The 13,242-nt window shown below is 37.5% G+C and overlaps 1 long non-coding RNA gene across 1 annotated transcript in view; it reads left to right on the top strand.

Moving 5' to 3' along the window:
* Positions 1–12,148, top strand: part of LOC134479971 (uncharacterized) — a 35,116-nt gene extending 22,968 nt beyond the window's left edge. The window contains exon 3 of the long non-coding RNA XR_010054043.1: positions 11,878–12,148. This is a non-coding gene — a long non-coding RNA (uncharacterized LOC134479971). The remainder of the gene's footprint in view (positions 1–11,877) is intronic.
* Positions 12,149–13,242: the final 1,094 nt, after the last annotated feature.

Below are 13,242 nucleotides of genomic sequence, written 5' to 3'. Positions count from 1 at the left end.
GGTTAGAAAAGTTTTGTCTTTCCTTTGATTGGATAACAGTCAGCAGAGGAATGTATAACTAAGCAAAGGGCTGATAATAGGAGACTGAGTGCTTAGCCCTATGTGGGATTGGGAAGAGGAGGTAGCAAGGGTGTGAGAGCAGAGGAAGAAATCTGTTCTCTAGACGTAGCATGGCTAATGCTATCTTCCCAAGACTAGCATTAGATTAAACTAAGAAAATTAATATAGCAGGGTATATGGTCTCTAGGCCACATACCTTACTGAAGAATTACTGGCAGTTGATAGTTGCTGGAGGTGGACACCTGACTTAGATTCACAGGTAACTAATATCAGGGTAACTATTATGGAAGCCTGGCATCTCTGCTTTTGTCTCGTGTCTTTTTGTTTACTGTAGTCTGATTGTTGCTTGACTCAACTTAGATAATTTCCTCACTGAACTGAATTTGTTGGATTCCTTAGTCTCTTGCTCTTTCCAGTGTATTTCTCTCCTTTTCTCACTGATCATTTCTACACTGAGCATATTGGGAACAGTGACCAACTTTACCTTACTGGTATTTCCAGAGCCAGGGTATGTCCATAAACTCCAGTTTTATCACTATTACAAAATACTTTGGAAAGTTAACTTATAAAAAAACAGAAGAGTTGTTTTGACTGACAGCTTTCAAAGTTGGAGTTTGTGATTGATTGGTCTTTTGGTGTTTGGGCCTGTGACTACATGTCTTGGTATTAATATGAGACACGTGACATCTGAAGTTGAAAAAGGAAGAGCTGACATCATAAAGAGAAGAGCTACAGATGGAAATATGTTCCTTATAACTAGCCATCAGAGAAATGCAAATTACTAAGCGAATGGTGAAGTATCCGCAATAAAACTCAAAAGGAGTTAAAATTAAACAGTGATAATCATATATTCCAGTGAGAATTTCCCCAGGCACTCAGGTCTGTAAGCCCACTCCCTCTGCACTTCTATACTATGAAAAGAATGAGAAGTACAAAGTTGAGAGTTACAATATAGCCCACTCACGAGTTGGAGAAGTTGCATTTCCCTCCCACTGTGCAGTTATCTAACTTAAAATGTATAGTAAGCTTCAAGACAAAGATATATGTAAATGTAATGCATGTAAAGATAGCTGTGAGACAAGTTAAATATTCTCCTCTAGGAGGAGGACAGGATTGCTTCCATCATCTCTGTTATATGTTACAGAAACAGTTTTTAATCTGAATCTTAACAGAAAAATGGGGGAATTAAGTATCTTCTAATTTCAAAGGAATAAGCAGCTTCAGCAGCTTTGTGGGTGGGGAGAAGTAATGTTACCCTTAGCCCTGTGTGTAGCCCAAAAGAATTCCTTGCCCCTCGTTCCATTCCTTTGATAGGTGTGGAGTAAAAGTCTTTTGTATTTTCCCGCTCTGGTTTTCAACTTCAAGTTCTGGCTCCTGTATCTGTATGCCTGCTATACACACTAAGATTTTAAGGGACAACATGAGACATTTGAAACTGAAGCAAGGTGGTGGGGGAACAAGTGTTTCCCTTCAGAAACTTGCCCTACACCATTCAGAGTTTCAGCAGGTTAATAGAGTATATACTGACATTAGGAGTTCAAAATAGATACAGAGCATCAATATAGAACATCTCTTGATCCAACAGGGCTTTAGATTAAGAACAGTTCCAGTGGAGTGTATTTCATTTCCAACCAGGGCTCCAGCATTAAATCATGGTTGCAAGTATGTTGAGAACTGGATCTCTCATTTGGTAGAGAGGAATTCTGCCAGTGTTCCAGTCTCAGCGTGATGGGGGTCCTGAGGAAGGGATGAATGGGGGCATTAGAAAGAAGTGATTCAGAGTCAGTGATGGATGAAAGCTGACAGCTCTGTGATCTGTGAGATAGCTCTCTTACAGAACAAAGCCCAGTCTTTTATTTGCATGAGATACTTCCTTAGAAATTGCGTATAAGTTTAGTCATTTACCCCAGGTTCCTTTTTGATCACTCCACAAGTCAGCATTTTATGACTTTATCCCCTTGACTAAACAGAAATGGAAATACAGAGCACATTTGAGGCAAATGAACTGGACAGCAAGCACATATTTTTTTTAAACATAGCAAGTCCTACATGTTTCACTAGGCATGGTGCTTGTGGTTACCAAGTCTAGATATAGAGGCTCTTTTTAAGTGAGAAAGTTGGCTTTAAGTGTAATAGTTTTTAAATTTAAATTATATTATTTATTTACATTCTAGTCATTGCTTTCCCTTAGTACCCCCTCTCACAGTTCCTCAAGCCATTCCTCCTCCCCCTTGCCTCCAAGGGGGTGCTTTCGCCCTATAAGAACTCCCCCTTCCCTGGGGCCTCAAGAATTAAGCACATCTTCCCCAGACTAGCTAGACCTCTGCTACATCTGTGCCAGGGGCCTTAGACCAGCCCCTGTATGTGCCTGGTTGGTTTCTCAGTCTCTGGGAGCTCCATGGCATCTGAGTAAGTTGAGGCTGCTGGTCTTCCTATGGGGTTGTTCTCCCTTTCAGCTTCTTCAATCCTTCCCATAATTCAACCATAGGGGTCACTTACTTCAGTCCAATGGTTGGGTGTAGTATCTTTTCTGTCTCAGTTAGCTACTGGTAGAGCCTCTCTGAGGACAGCCATGCCAGGCTCCCAACTATAAGCACATCATAGCATATCATAGCATAGTAAAGTCAGCTCTTGGTAGCCCCACCCCCACCACATGCGATGAATCCCAAGTTGGGCTGCACATTGGACTTCCTTTCCTTCAGTCTCTTCTCCATTTTTGTCCCTGCAGTAACCCTGTCCCTCCACTTGAGATCCTGTCTATCTATCGGAGGTAAACTCTTTGAAGTCCTTGTCCCCAATGTTGGGCATTTAGGCTAAACTCACAGTTTATATATATTTGGAATTTAGCAAGCTCTTGCCTTTGTTGATTCAAGCAGCATCAGTTTTATAATTATTAGCTTCCTCAGTGTATTCTTTTAATCTTTTGCTATTTTTCTTTTTTTTATCTCAGCAGTTCCAAGGCTTATTATTAAGTATTAAGCAATCCCAGAAAGTAGGAATATCATTTAGTCATCATCTTTTTTCTTGATATCAGACTTTTTATCCATCTCTAACATCTATTTTGATCACACATATAACTATCTCCTTTAGGGAATCGAATGCCTGTGTCAAATTTAGTGTTGATGGCTTCCATGGAGGAAACCACGATTTTACCATTAATATTATATAACTATTTATTTGAGCCTTGTTTTCTTTAAGTATTCCTTTCTCTTTTGTCTTCCAGGCTTTTTCCTCTATTGACCAAATCATGTCTCCTTTAATATCTTTCTGACAAGGCTGACTCATTAGTGTAGCTATCTCTGTTCTTTCATGTCTGTGAAACCTCTCACACAATTCCTATTGCATCTTTATATTTTGCATAGTTGAAAAATAATGTAAAGAACAGTTCTCACACTGTTTTATGTATTCTTCAACTCAAGTTTTCAGAGTTTTTTCCTACAGCCTTAAGACCTCTCATGAAGGTCACAGCAACCATAATGATGAGGACGACTGTATTAATTCTCATTTCCTGGCATAGTGCTATTTCTGGTTATGATGGAATCATTAACCTTAATAGGGAAAACATTCCTCGATGGAGGAACATGAAGTAAAATATATATACATCATTATATAAATAAGTTTTATGTTTACCATAACCATCAGCACTCAAGGAAACCCACATCTTGCTGGCTCTGCTCAAGGAGTGGGAACCATGTCACACAGTCCCTTCTGCAGCCATGGTGGACCCAAGAGAATTCCTTAAATGATAGAAATCCAAGAGAGTAAAAAGGCTACGTCCCATAATTCCTTTCTAAGCCACATCCTAATAGTACTAAATATTTTATTTATGGGGCTATTCATATATGTTCTGTGGCTTACATTAGCTTTCATTTGAGTTTTTTTGATAGGGGCATTTGTAGTACAAAGTTTTAAATGTGGAAAGTTTATCTTTCTTCAACTGAATCGCTTTTGTAGCTTTGATAAAAAGTATTTGCATGTTATTTTCTGTTTCACTGAGCTGTGCATTTATCCTTCTGTCAATATCATTCTGTCTGGATTATTGTAGATGCATAGATCTTAATATTAGGTGAGATTAGTCTTTCCAATTTATTATTCCATTTTAAATATTTTCAGCTCTTTAAAATCTCTGTATTTCCACATAAATTTCAGAATAATATTGTCTATATCCACAAACCACCTTCCTGAGATCCTTATTCAAAAGGCATTAAGCCTGTAACATTTTAAATACAATTGACATTTTCACTCTAATGATTTGTCTAGTCAGGGGACAAAGCATATCTGTATGTGTTTAGATTTTTTTAACTTCTCCATGACTATTTTACAACTCTCATAATATTATTTGGGTAAATGCTTTTTCATAGTAACTCCTCAGTGTCTTTTGCCTTAAAGAATATATTATGTCATTTCATTAACAAGTTGATTCATACAGCTGCTAGTTTGCAAAATGTAGTTAATTTTGATATGTTGTTCTTCTACCTTGAAAACCTGCTAAACTTAGTTCTAGGGGATACATTTGGTTTGGGGTTTAGATTCTTTGGGTTTTCCCATTGTGGTAACCATGGCATTTGCAAATAAATCACTGTGTTTCTTCTGTTACTTCCTGCGTGTACTTTCTTTAACTTTCTTGTTCTATTGTTATAACAAAACATCTTGAAATATATCAAATAATAAATTCTAATTTTGATAAGATGAGGGAAGGATATATTAATGGCTGATAAGTGAAAACTGTGCTTTGAAACAACATATTAAGACAACTTTAGTACAATTAGTAAGAGATCATAAGATACTTCATGTGGATTTCAGAACAATATTGTCTTTACCCACAAATAATGTTGAAGTTTTTACATGAAATTGAAAGTAGATTAAATTTCCTGATCTTTGTGCTTAAATAGGTTGATATGTATTTGTAAACTGAAATTTTCAGATTAGGAAAAGCACCTATCTTGATTTCAATAAGTCTAAATGACTGACTAGAAATTCATTAGCATGAAGAGCTAGACTATTACAGAATCAGAGGCAATTTAATTTTACCTCCCTAAATATCCATTAGTTGCATATTTCTTTTGAAAATAAAATATTTTCTACTATGATGTAAAAACCTTTAGAATTTGTTAACAGATCATGATGTGATCTTCTACCAACCCAAAAGCAAAGAATGTTACAGTTAGGATTTACAACAATTTTTACCTGTTTTTTAACCTTATTCTAACCAATGTACTTGGTTAAATTCCTTGATTTTTATTAATTTTTGTTCTACCTCTAACAAAATCTCAAGGAACTCTACTATGATAGAACACATTTTTTTAAGAACCTATGCATGGAATCATTGTTACTTATACTTCGTTCAGAATAAACTTAACTCTTACTCTCTTATAAGTGAGATCTGTTCCTTCAATCAGCATAATAAGGCTGGTTTAGGTATAATAACTGAAAAGTCCAAGTAAAAATACAAAGGGACAGTTTGCACAGTTTATGAATGAAGAATACAGTGTCCCTGAGGATGGTGGAATTAACTGTAACAAAACGACTAGCACAGGTTCACTTAGATCAGAGCCTTAAAGTAGCGCAACCATGATTCTGTTGGATCAGAGTTCTCTATTATAGTACATTTATATATGAAATTTTGCTTAGTAACTCTCACCATACCATCATTGTGGTACATACACAACCTTCTACACACTGAGAAACACTTACTCTACCCTAACAACTCCTCTTTTGTGGTTAGCTTTTAGTTAAACATCAAACATATTCTGGAACTATGGATAGCAAGCTGCTCTCCAACATAAGGCAGCTGTAGATGATTGAGCAATATGGCAATCCCTGCTCCACAATTACCTTTTAGAGACAATTCTGACTACTTCCTGGCAGTGTGTCTACCCCATACATTTGATTTTAAATATTATTCTTGCTACCTAGATACTTGTGTGTATTTCTTCAGTTCCTTAGATTAAGGTTCTAAGAACTGGGACACCACAAGTCCGGACAGTGACCCTTAGTGGCTTGACAGATGTTCCACCCCAGACTCCAGACCCCAAATGAACACTTTATTTTATTGCTTATTTACATTTAAAACTTTCCCTTCCTACTTTTTTTAAACTTTCTTGTCTGTTTTTAAAATTCCTATTGTCTGTCATCAAGCAACAGGCACAAGATAGACAGTTAAAATTCACTAAGTTGGCCACAGGTTGAAGACTCACTTGATAGAATAACTAGGTCATGGAACTGAACAAAGCAGGCCCATTCTGAAGCTAGGCAAATCCTTTTGCTCATCAGATCAAGCCACCTTGAAAAGTCTGTGTTCTCATTTTCCTGAGTTGACTGCTTTAAGCATATCATTGTTACATTCTGGGAATATTACTTTCCAAGATTAAGACAATTCCTATCTTCAAAGATGCAAGGACACTGTCTGTTTTTCAGTTTAGTCAAGAATAATCTTTCTTTACTAAGGAAAAACATTTTATAAAATGGATTAAACTTGTGGAACATCTTATGAATTATCTCTTTCTCATTTCCTTCCCATATCCTGAGGAGGAAGGTGCCATTTGATCATGGGATTTCCTTCATTTGTTCAAGTAGGCCTATGGCCTGCCAGTACTATCTTTATAATGAGCCACGACACTTAGGCATAAACACAGCATCTCCCCTAACTCTTATTCAGACAGTTACTCAGCACATGGGCTAATGTCTTTCCAAGAAGTTCACAGAAGAACAAATCCTCCAAGTGAAAGGAGACCAAAAGTTTCTTCTTATAGCCATGAGTATTTTAATCAAAGAAAGGACATAAATTATGTAGACTACCACTTTAAAAGAGGCAGTAGTGTTTTCCTAAAGCTAAAGGTGCCAGGCATTCCATCCAATGCTTCTTCAGGTTCTTAAAATTCACTCTGCTCTTCTCTCTCAGTGAAACATTGTTGGGGAAGGTCAAATTCATAGTACCTTTTTCTTTTTCTTTCCATTGTAGGTCATCAGAGGGAAATCACTGTCCATTTCACCAGGTCTCTTTCTCAAATGTACAAATTGTAACTAGAGAAAAAATTGACCTAGACAAACATAGGAACCAGTGCATCATTCCTGTAGTATGGTCTAGCCTCATCACAAAGTTGGGGATAGAGAGATGGCCTCAAGATGTTAGTTCAAGTATAATACCATCTCTACTTAATATTTTCTGTAAGAGAAATGGCATGAACTCTATTAGGGCCAGGCTTTCATGGACTTCCACAAAGACATACTTCTTTCTGCAGGTGAAATAATATAACTAAACGAGAAGTTAGACACATCTTGGATTTCCCATACTCTGGAGGCCTCTTTTTTCCAAGAGAACTAATATCACTCTCCTTACCTGGCACATTCCAATGCTTCTAAAGAATCTCAAGAAGAAGAGCTTCTGCCCTCTCTTGAGCCTCCAGCACACTCCAGTGGAATCTCATAGTAAAGCAAATATCCCTTCCTCTAAGAAAGGCTGAATACTACTGTCCACCTTAGTAGATGATATTTCACAATGTTTGCTGGATAGTTTTATGTCAATTTGACAAAAGCTAAAGGCACCTGAGATTTGACAACTTCAATTAGAAAATGTCTTCATAAGACCCTGCTGCAGGGTATTTTCTTAATGAGCAACTGATGGAGGAGAGCCTACTCCATTGTGGGGGCTTTATCCCTGGATTGGTGGTCCTAGGCTCTATAAGAAAGGCTAAGCAAGTCAGGAAAAGCAAACTAGTAAGAAACATCCTCCATGGTTTTTGCACTAATTCCTGTTCCCAAGTTCCTTCCCTCTTTGAGTTCCTGTTTGACTTCTTTCAGTGATAGACTATGTAAGTCAATAAACCCTTTCCTCCTTTCAGTTGCTTTGGTTATGGCTTTTCATAACAATAATAGTAACCCTAAGATACAGAAAAATGAAATTGGGTAACTATTCTGAGAATTTATGTATAATTTCTAGTAGATTCCAGACTTTGCCATATCCTTTGCTTTGTTCTAGAAGGACATTCAGTTGATCCTTACTATCTGTTGGACTTCTATAAAGAATAAAATATAATGACAACTGGGATTGCGGAAGATGAGATATTTGTTAGAAATATAGACAACATCCATCCAAGATATCAAACAATCCCATTTTCACCACTCAAAGGGGATTATAATAATGAAAGGATGCTAAACAAATTCTACTAAAGGAATGAAAAGAGAAAGAATAAAGCTAGTCAATTATGAAAAAATTAGAGCTGTCACCACAGAAAGAGAGAAAACTCTCCTATGTTTTATAGCAGGCTTGAGGAATCTCGCTGTAAATACACCGATATTGATCCCACATCGTCTGAGGGAAGAGAACCCTGGACAGACAACATTTCATTACCCAGTTGGTTCCCAATACAGGGAGAATTCTCCAAAAGGTAGACATGGGACCCCAAAACAACTCAAACCAATAGGTAGTTATAGCCTCTGCTGTCTTTAATAATAAAAATTTAGAGATAAGGAAACACAGTAAAGAAGAAAGCCAAAATTATAATGACCATGATTAGGATTGCCTCTAATAAAACCTTTACAGCACAGAGAAATCCGAAGAAGGAAATTTTCTTTCAATGGAAAATGGGAAAAAAAGAGCACTAGGCAAATGTCTAACTTCCTAGTGGGTCTTCTATTGTGCTTGCAAGTGAACTGACTCTGTTCCCCAGCACTAGACATTTGCATGCTTTTATTCTGAGTGAAGGATTTGGATAACCAAGGCTGCAGTGACACAAACCAAACCAAACAGAAGGTGATTGTGAAGGGCTAGAGAAACTCTCATTGTCCATGTCTAGAGATATTCTTGTTTCTGGGGAAACTACATGTTCCTGATATAATGGACTAGCAAAATTAAGTCCTTTTACGGGGATTATTTATTCTGTTCCAATCATGAGTGTGAGACAACCTTCTTTAAGTTTAGGGTTATTAGTGAAATTGATGGCACCCTATATTGTTATACTAGCAATCCCTACAGGTATAAAGAAAGTAACTGAGATAGGGAACTGAAAAGATGCTTGAGGAGTTACAAACCTTGGCTGTTTTTGAACAGGATCCAGGTTCTGTTCTTAGAATCCAGACAGCTAACAACTTTCTGTCCAGCTTCAAAGGATTTGATACTTTCTTTTGGCCTTTCTGAGTGCTAGGCATGGATGAGGTACAGATAAATAATTGAAGACAGACAAAACACTGATACACATAAAACAGAATTAAAAACAAAATTTTAAAAAGAATACAGAGGCAATTCGTTGATTTCATCCCCATAACATTAAGACAGTCAGTCAGGGAGCTGAAATTGCAGAGGAATCCAGGGAAATGTCTGAGGAAAAATATTTATCTGAATCAAGGGAGGGCCAGAGAAATCTCTAGAATCAAAAGCATAAGTAGATGAGTATGCTATGTTCTGGTATTCCATCACAATCTTTCTTTAGCTCTTCCATTCCCTTTTATGCTGTATTTGTTGAGAGAGCAAAACTGACTTTCTTTTAAAGTTTCCAAATCCTCATGGTTATGCACTTCTATATGAAGCTCATGCTCTGTGTGATTAGCATCGTGCCAAGACTTTGCCTGAGGAAGTGACCACTTACAAGGAACACAAGCTGAACCCCTTTGGGCTTCCATTGAAGTTAGAAGCCTTTAAAAGGATTTTGAAAATGCCCTTAAATAGATACCCCATTCTTGACCTAACTACCAAAAGAAACATTTTCCTTCCCACTCTTTCATTATTCACATATTGAACTTGGGACTCACCCACACATTTCTTTTTCTATTTATGAAACAAAAGGTATTCAGATCCTTGGATGGGAAATCTTACTAGTGTTTCTTATAAGCCTGTCTTATAAGTGAGAAAACCTAAATTGGTTAATTGCTTAATTAGAATTTTTCTCAAAGACATTCATGAACAGTCTGTCAAAACTACTTGCGTTTCCTTGCTCTTTATGCTTACGACCTCTTCTGACATGTCCAATAATTGGTGAGACACTCTTTCTGGGGCAAGGACACCCTGGGCTTTTCCAAAGTTGTACACCTTACTACAAAGTTCTACTAAGGACAGTTGTTTCCCCTTACTTACTATTATTATAGCTCTTCCCAGGTCCCATTCAATCTTTTTTTTCCTTTTTTTTTTTCCTTCGGAGCTGGGGACCAAACCCAGGGCCTTGGGCTTGCTAGGCAAGCGCTCTACCACTGAGCTAAATCCCCAACCCCGGTCCCATTCAATCTTAAAAGAGGTACTCTGTATTGACAAAGTGGACAATCAGACTAAGCATAATTTTGAGATAACTTAGCAGCATGAAGGTCAACTATATCCTGCCAGATTTGGAGATATGAGACAGTCATTTTGACTTGGGTCTTAAAAGTAGGGCTTAATATTTGTCAAAATGGTTGGATTTACACAGAATCTCAGACAACTGTACTTTCCACTTCCTATTCACAAGCCAAGCTATCTGACTTACAGCGCCTCTACTCGATATGTGAACAAAAGAGTTATTTAAAACTACTTCCCTTTTGGAGATGTTCCAACTCTTTAGCTTATATAGCACCCTATATATCTATTGCTTCGGAAAATGCTACTTTTATTTTCCAAGACTTAAAAGGATTCACCATCCTCAAGTGAGCAGTTTCCTTCATTCCACTAGGGAGATATTTAACTGAGTTCCTTCAGGCAGCTGGCTTGGCAGTAGAAGGGTGAGTATGGATCATCCAATGACAACTGTTAGTACATACAGTGAAAATTCTCAGGAAATTTTGCTCAGATCCAATTAGGCCCCTTGTGGGAATGACTTTCCCATGTAGCAAAGCCTTAAATTGCTTACTGAAGGACATCAAGGAATCAGCTCATATCTCGTGGAACACACAATGTTCTTCAGGGGGAAAATGTAGTTGAAACCTGGATAACAGCTTTCAGCCCCAGGCTTGAAAGATGAGATGCTCTTAGCAGTTCTCTTACCCTGATTCTCTTGTATGTTCATAGTCTTTTTCCATAAAAAGCTTAGATATATAGATAGATATAAGTATAAATATAGAAATAGATATAACATGTAGATAGAGACAGAGAGAGAAAGAGAAAGAGATAGAGTGTGTGTACCTCTTCCATAATCTATGCCTAGATACAAATGCCTCTCCACCACAAGTACCAGTAGGAACAACAAAAAAGGCAAAAGGTGGCATTCACTTGACCCTGTAATCAGCAGGCTGAGGAATTTCCCAGATGGACATCTGGGAAAGGTGCAAGGACTTGGGAGACATTACAACTTTAGGAAACTAATAGAACAGATTGTCTCCGTTCTACTCTGCTCTCTGTCCCTATCAAGTACAAAGTAGTAGTAGATATTGGTTATTTTCTTTCAATCCCTTCAACAAATTAGGGAGGAAAAGCCTCTCAGGGTGAAGTTGAGGCAGGCAATTTGCAGGAATATCTTAGCATCTCAGATGAGCTCTGTCTCATGTCACATACAAACCTATTCCAAATGGAACAACACTCAGATTCATCTCAGAAACTCTCTTTGCAGTTAAGCACACCCTGTAATAAGAGACAGTAAGTCAAAGCAATCTGACCCAATATTTCATACATACACTGTAATGAAAACGGTCCTCAGAATGAGCTTTTAGGGAAAATCCCCTATTACTATCCTATGTATAATGTAGACATGTGTATGCATTGAGGGTCATGACATGTACAGTGAATATAGACTTATATACATCACCCAAGCCTATTAACCAAAACAAGAAACCAACCATACTCTGTCCCTAGCAACTAATTCCCTCCCCACTGGATACATAAAAGAATCCCTGAGAAATAACTTCACTCCTGTTCAACAGTTCTTTGCAGTGTACCCACTCAGTACTACTGATTTTGAAGATTCCCCTGGGCTGGAGAGAGAGGTCAGTGCTTGAGAGAATTGGCTGCTCGATCATGAAGACAAAAGTTGACCACACCCACATCAAGAACAGCAGTGACAAACATCTATAATTCCAACTTGAGAAGAACTGATGCCCCCTTTGGCCTTCATGGGCAACCCTACCAGAGACATGCATACACATCCATTAATAAAAATGTTTAAAAGTAAAAAATTAAAACAACAAAAAAGAAAGTTCCTACTCTTTTGCTACTTGCATGTGTTTCTTCATTCTTTGAGTCATCTATGATAGTGGACACAATCAGTCCAGATGAGGACTCCTGGTCATAGCATCATGAGCAGTAGCAATGTTACAAGTGTATAAGTGCAAGTCATATGATTGCAAACCAGGAGATGGGCATATCTGATGAAATCAAATTCAGGATTTTATAACCACCTTCTTCACAGATTGGTGATATATGCCTGTTATCCTAAAACTTAGGAGTGTGAGGTGAAAGAATTGAGGCAAGACTAGGATATATAGCTAGTTCCAAACCAGGGGAGCTACAGTGTGAGTCAGAGACATTATCTCAAAAAATGAAACAATGAAAAGAATAGGGCTTATTTAACTAGAGAACCTGAACAAAAAATTCAGAAGTTTCCTGGGGGTCTCTTTTTCATTAAGAGAATTTATGTATCTTCCAAAGCTATCCAGTACATAACTGTTCTAGTTTCGTGTGCCATGTAATAAAATAACCTGACAAAAAGCAACGAGAGAAGAATGTGGGTTATGTGCTTTGCAATTCCAGGTTACATGCTATCATTGTAGAGAAGGCATCACCTCAGAATTATCAGACAATTGGCCATCAGATCACGTCAGCAGTTGAACAGGAATGAAAGCCTGCTTTCTTATTTGCTGACTTGTTTTCAGATTAACTTCTCCATATATAGTTCTAGGGAATGGTACCACCTACAGTGGACTGCATTTTCCCATATCAGTTAATTAAACCAAACCTCCACAGCATACAGGCTGATATATTGTACATAGACCTTCATTAAGATTTTCTTCTTAGGTGATTCTAGATTGTTTCAAGATGAAAATTAAAATTAACCATCTGAGTAACATATATTTAAAACAAATTAATTCAGTAAAAACAGAAAAAAAATGAGAGAAGAAATGGGGGCCCTTGGAATCAAGCTCAGGAGTCAAGGACTTAACTAATTTCAGTGCCTAAGACTAAGTTTGATTCTAAACCTGTGGAATGGAAGGGTCATGAGGTTGATGGGTTTTCCAAATGCTGTGAATCTGGATTCCTGATTATTTTCCCTTTTCCCCACAGAAAGAAAT

Source organism: Rattus norvegicus, chromosome 8 (genome assembly GCF_036323735.1).
Source record: "Rattus norvegicus strain BN/NHsdMcwi chromosome 8, GRCr8, whole genome shotgun sequence".
NCBI lineage: Eukaryota > Metazoa > Chordata > Mammalia > Rodentia > Muridae > Rattus > Rattus norvegicus.
The sequence above is the reverse complement of the archived record's forward strand: the minus strand, read 5'-3'. Positions and strand labels throughout refer to the sequence as shown.